At 49.1% G+C, this 6,000-nt stretch overlaps 1 protein-coding gene across 2 annotated transcripts in view; it reads left to right on the top strand.

The window, feature by feature from the left end:
• Positions 1 to 788: 788 nt before the first annotated feature.
• The window catches only part of ZMIZ1 (zinc finger MIZ-type containing 1), a 335,481-nt gene continuing 330,269 nt past the window's right edge, over positions 789 to 6,000 (top strand). Inside the window, exon 1 of one of the 2 annotated variants that reach the window (XM_085583388.1) lies at positions 789 to 1,152. The gene's annotated coding sequence lies outside the window, so the exon portion shown is untranslated. The remainder of the gene's footprint in view (positions 1,153 to 6,000) is intronic. The other variant, XM_085583392.1, reaches the window with a different exon arrangement.

Raw genomic sequence — 6,000 nt, 5'->3', positions numbered from 1 at the left:
AAGGGGAAGAGAAGTCGAGGGAGATGTTTTTTAGCAGATTGGGGCTCGTCAGACAAGGACGATTTCTTCTCATTTTCTCCCTGGAAATCGGGCTGGATTTCCTAAGGAGCACAGGGGAAGAAAAACAGCACGAAAACACGCCCTATTGTTAGCGCCGGGGGCCGCGCTCCGGGCGGCGGGGGGGCCCCGGCCCCTGACCGCCCCCCCCGCGGAGGGGCCGCCTCCCGGGCCCGCCCCGCCGCCCGCCCGGCTTCCCCGGCTGAGCGGGGACCCCCGGGAGAACCCCGCTCCTACCTGGGTGGCGGGAGCTCCGGGCTCTGAAAATAGCAGCGGCCCCGAGGGTGGGGGTGGTGGCAATAAATGGAGGGGGGTGGGGGGCTAGAGTGCAATAACGGAGCAGCAGGATGTCTCGGCGTTCCCGTGTAATCCCCCTGCCCGCCCGGTAGTTCCTTCCATGCCCGTAAAAATTCTCTCGGGAAGACGACAGAGACGGAGACACCTCATGCTTGGCAGTGTGTTGGGTCCAGGGTGGTTTTCCCCTATTTAATAATACAAAAACATCGAAGGGAGTATACATATTCTCCAGCTTTCAGTTTCCAGAGTGGAAGGGTTTCCGAGTGCTTGGTATTCAGGAGGACTCCCCGCCTTAAAAGACACTGTAAGACAATATTTGTATTTTAACTCGCATCTAAGGTTTTTAACTTGGTGTGATTTGGGGGGGCTGTGTGTGTGTGTGTGTTGCGGGGGGAGAGGGGAAGGGAGAGAGCGAAGGGAAGAACATCCCTGTAGGAGGCAGCTCCCTTTCAGATAGGAATCTGGGACAGATTTTGCCAGCAGCCACAAAGCATGGCCCTTTGGTAATAGAATAGCCAATGTAATTTGACACTTCAACTTGCTGTGCTCTCTGCTAGTTGATTCACTTACTCACCCACTAACATTGAGCTCCTTTTCACTGTCTGTGGGCAAGGGGAAAAAAGGGGGGGGGGGGAAGGAAGAAAAAAGAAAGCAGGGGCAGAAGGAAGAAAGGAGGGGAATAAACAAAATTATATATTTAAAAATACCCGAGTAGAGCTGCAAATCAGTTGGGAAAGAGGATTTTGCCTGCCTTCTTCCTTATTATTTTGCTGCTGCAAGGCTGTTTGCAATCCGTAGGTAAGTTTCGCGTCTATTTGCGCTCCCTGCTCGCACCTCCCCGTTCGCGGCCGGGCAGGGGTTGCGTCTCGGCGGAGCAGAAACAATGGAGCGGCCACGCTGGGGAAATAGGTGTACAGGGAGAAAAAAAAAAAAAAAAAAAAGAAAACAACATATTTATTCTACAAGGGGAGAAAATGTGTGGAGACTTCTTAAAGGGGCAGACTGTCCCCGCCGAGGGCGCGGGGCGAGGGCGAGCGAGCAGCCGCGGAGCCGGGCCCGGCGGCAGGGAAGCGGCTGTGCCCGGGCAGTGCCCTTCCCGGGCCGGCCGCGGGGTCGCGGAGGGACCCGGCCCGGGGCGAACTTGGAGCAGCCGCGGCGGGAGGCGGGCGGGCGTCGGAGCCGCCGCAAGCACAAAGGGGGCTGCGGGGACCGGGGCGGCGGCTGTCCCCGGCCGGGGCGAGCGCCGTCGGGGCGGGCAGGAGCCCCGCAGCGGGGCCGGGGCTGCGGCTCGGGCTGTGCGTGCCCGGCCGGCTGTGTGTGCGTGCCCGGCTCGGGAGACGCGTGGGGAAGCTTGCGCCTGTTCTTGGGGCTGCGGGAAGCTTGCCTGGGTCTAAATTCCTCGCGTCTGGGTTTTGAGAGCCAGTTGGGACCTGGGCCTCTCTCACCAGGCAGGAGGAAGGAGCAGCCCCCCTCCCTCCCCCCGTGCATCTGTCCAGGAAGCCGCCGGGCGGAGGGGAGGGGGCGCGGGGGCAGAGGGCCGGGGGTGCCCGACCCGGCCGGAGCTCGCCCGCCTTTGTGCGAGGGGAGCGGGGGAAGCGCTTGCCGGGGCGGCCGGCGGAGCTGCTCGCGGGGAGAGGGAGAATGGCAGCCAGTTAAAAGACACTTCAGGAATGTAAACATAAAAATAGGAGCCATCCAGCCACGCTCTTGTTCCCCCCCCACCCCCCCGCCGGGCTCGGGATAGCATTCTGGGCTGGCGCGGTAGCGGGGAAGGAGTACGGCAGTCCGAGACAGGGGGAGGAAGTTGTTACTATAATCGGGGTTTTAGACTGTAAACTTTGTTTTGCACGTGCAAAGTTTTAATTTCGGTGCCGCCTCGGAGGCTGCGATGAGAGACGCGGGGCGGCGCCTCGGGGGTGCCCCTTCGAGTGCAGCCCCCAGCACCGTCTTTGCTAAAGGTGGAACCTGCCCCGGTGGCAGCGGGACCCCCGCATCGCCGCTTTTGTCTGGGGTTGCCGGGGTCCCGCTCACCAGCCCGGCAGCTGCTTAAGTTGGTGCAAATTGTGGCTGTATCGTCAGTTTATCGAGACCGAAGCAAACTCAAGGCATAGCTCTGCTCTGTCGTCCGACTGTGCGCCGTGTGTATTTTTGTGCTTCAGTTAATAATCTGCAAACGGCTTAATGGCTCTGTAGTGCCAGAGGAATTGGTTTTCTCCATTTACTTCAGCAGGCCTGAGTGAAGCTGGTGTTCTGACTGCTTTTTTCAATGCATTGACACGAGAGAAGAGGATTTAACTTGGCAGCCTGAACAAATGCTCTATCAAAGGTTTCCTAAGAGACAGTAGGAGAGCTGGGGTGATGAATGACCTGGGGTAGTTTTAGGGTGCTACCTATGGAAGCTTTCTTTTAAATATGAAATGGCCATTTAGGGCTCTGAATAAAACTGTGCGCATCAGAAAGGCGACAGGCTTATAAAATTTAAAAGGGCAAAAACCCATTAATGCTGTGGCAAAGCTTTGGCTCCCAGCTCTGGTTGAGTAGTTCCAACTGCCGTGAAGTGCCAAAGCTTTTAAGGAATCTTTAGCAACAGCTTCTCTCTAGCTGTGGAGCGGACCTTGGCCTTGCACACTGGAAGTTTAATGGTGCAAGCTTTTCTCCTCCCCACGCAAGGGAGGAAAGGCGAGGGCAGCAGGTGGGAGGGTACTGGGGACAATGTAGGGGTGAAGCAAAATCTGGAGGGGAATTAAAGGAAAAGGCTGTATGCTGGAATGTATGGCTAAAATGACTTACTGGTGGGAACCTGTTCAGGTTGTGATACTGGGACAGTAACATGGCACAGTGGGTAACTCAGAAATGTTACTAGCACCAGCAGAAAAGTTTCACAAAGGAATGTAACAAATCTAAACACCTTTGGGAAACAAATTCCTCTGACGAACATAGTTGGTTGTGGATTCAGAGCTCCACTTCCTTCACCTGACTGGGTAAAATGTACTATGGCATCAATCTTCTCTTGGCGAGGCCTGGTGCAGGTTTGTGAATGCCAGAAGACTTGCTCTGACCTTTCTCTGTTCCAAGCTGAGGATGTTGAAACACCAGCCATCAAACAAAAGAGACATTGAAAGCAAGATCTGCAATGGAGCACGTGTGACTTTGAGGCTAGCTGAGTGCATTTGGTGGCCGTTTTCCTCAGAGTTCGGGGTGGGGAAGAGGAGAAGGAAAAGGTCACTAATTTTTACAGTGAGGCTATAGAAAACCTGACTTTAAATCCCCTAAATATTGCATAGTCAAGTATTTTTTTTATCTTTTTAAGTGTCGTTTCCAAGTGCCTTGATTTCTGCTCTTTTTACATATGTATCTATAATTGCTACATTACAAGAGGAGGATTATTTTTCCCTATGGGTGCAAGGGGGACCAGGAATTTTGCATAATCCACTGCATTAAATAAAGAAAGAGGCTTTAAAAATCAATGTCTTTAGGATTATATTTTAAAACAATGAAGAATTTCCTGGGATTGAATTGACAGATTGTGAGTTTTATCTACATACGATAACACTACCTTGAAAAGTGCCTGATTTCAAGATTATTCTGTAAATTGTAATTTAAATTTACTTTGGGCTTTCTGAATTTAAGAAGAACACCTTTGGGACCCGTTGATATAGGTATCTAACCTGCTAATTACATTCATGTCAGAATGGACAGATGCTTTTATTGTTTGCATTGTTTACAGTTCACAATACTTTAAATAAACGTTGATCATGATTAGAAACAATAATTGAGTCTGTGGCAAAGGATCAATGAAAACTTTGTTTCAGGAAAGAAGTGAGTTGCTGTGTATATGTACAGAGAATGTTTTGTGCTCTCTAGGATGAAATATATCTGAGATCTTAGTATAGCGTACAATTCTGTTTTTAGATTATTTTAAGAAACCTACAAAAGATAATGGATCAGTTTTTACAACATCTGAATGATTTCTCCTGTACAAGGAGTGGAAAGGCAAGGCTCTCTGTAGCACAGTTCCATTCATAACTTTTCTTGGGAGTCGTTTGCCCTTTGCCCCAAATCTCTTCCACTTTTATGGGCTCCAAAGGTTTTCTGTTGTGGGGGTGGGGGAGATGGAAGCCAAAGCAGAAAAAAGCCAGCACCCCAAACCCTCATGGATGGCAGTTACATCACTGATACTATAGTTGGAGACAATGTTGGCAGGTTTTTAGCAACTTGATGTTCGTACTAGCAGCCTGGAAAGCCTAGTTTCTCTCCTGAAAAGGAAGAAAAATAGATCTGGGAAAGGAATTCCTTTTGCCTTCCCCAGTGTTGTTGATAGGTTTCAGAGCAACAGGGATCCAGGCTTTTGCCAGTCGCACAGGAGATAATGTGACTATGAGAAATGGAGGTAGTGGCTGGCCGGGAACTCGTGGTGCCTGCTGTGCTGCTCTAACAACGTGGGTGATCAAATGCTGCAGGAGGCGTGAGCTTGGGTTGTTATGGCTTTACCTGGGAAGCCTGTTTCTCATAAATAAGTAGGACTGCAGTTAATGCCTGTGGTAGCAAATTTGACCACTATGCAATTGGCTAATTTGTTCGCTCCTAGTTAGACCAATTTTTTTGAAATTCTATCCTGTATTACAGCAAAGCAGCGAGAATATTGCCGAAGAGTTTATGTTGGTTTATGCTTGTTCCTGTCAACTGCCTGTTGTAGGACAAGCAGCACAAGCCCTCTTTATCCATTTAGGTGTGTTTTATGGGAAAACACAGTAAGGAAAACATCAATATAGATCCACCACAGATAGACCTCCTGCTCTGATATTGTATGCTTTCCTTACAGTCAATTCACATCTTCACTCCAAGTGTATGTAAGCCTTCCTGCTGATGACAAGTTGAGGCTGTCAGTGGTATTAGAAATAATTTCAGGTTTAAAATGGTGTCTTTGGCTTAAAAGGTTGTTTTGCTGTATTGATTTCTTCCTCTCCCCCTTCTTACTACAGAGCAGAAAATTCTTATGTAGCAACTTGCAATTCTTCACTTCCATTGAGTTTCACGTGATCATTAACATTCAGCTTGGCTAATGTTAGAATATTTTAAAGAGAATATAGGCTGCTAGGGAAATGTCCAGGCAATGAGTAGTAATGGATCTCCACAGCTAGACTGTTGGAGGCAGTAGTGTATTATGAGAGTAGGAGATGGCCTTACACTTGTAACATGTTATTTTTGGTTCTAATAATTTAAGATACACTGAAGTCTACATTGCCTGCAAAGATGAAGTTTCCTGGCTTTAGTACAGTGCCTCTGCCCTTCCCTTTATGGAGCAGGGCAGATTTCTATGGGTATTAGGTATCCAGTAAAAAAAGCAAAGTTGTTCTTAGACAGACAAAATCACTTGCAACCTAATTTCTCCTGTAAGTGTCAATAGAAATTAAGTTACTCCATAGGGAATGACTCATTCGTTAAAAGAACCTGCCCTTCTGAAGGTTCACATAGGTGATCACTCATTCTGGAATACCTGTAGCTTCCTTCAGTTGCTTGCACATTTTAGTTCTGTAGCAGAGGACAGAGGAAGTAATTTGTTCTCCTGTAGTGAATGGTGTTAGATCCAAGAAATCCTTTCCAGTCAGTGATGGTTGATGCATTTTAAAATAAGGTCTAGGATCT

This window comes from Lonchura striata, chromosome 6 (assembly GCF_050655825.1).
Source record: "Lonchura striata isolate lonStrDom1 chromosome 6, ASM5065582v1, whole genome shotgun sequence".
Lineage (NCBI taxonomy): Eukaryota > Metazoa > Chordata > Aves > Passeriformes > Estrildidae > Lonchura > Lonchura striata.
The sequence above is the reverse complement of the archived record's forward strand: the minus strand, read 5'-3'. Positions and strand labels throughout refer to the sequence as shown.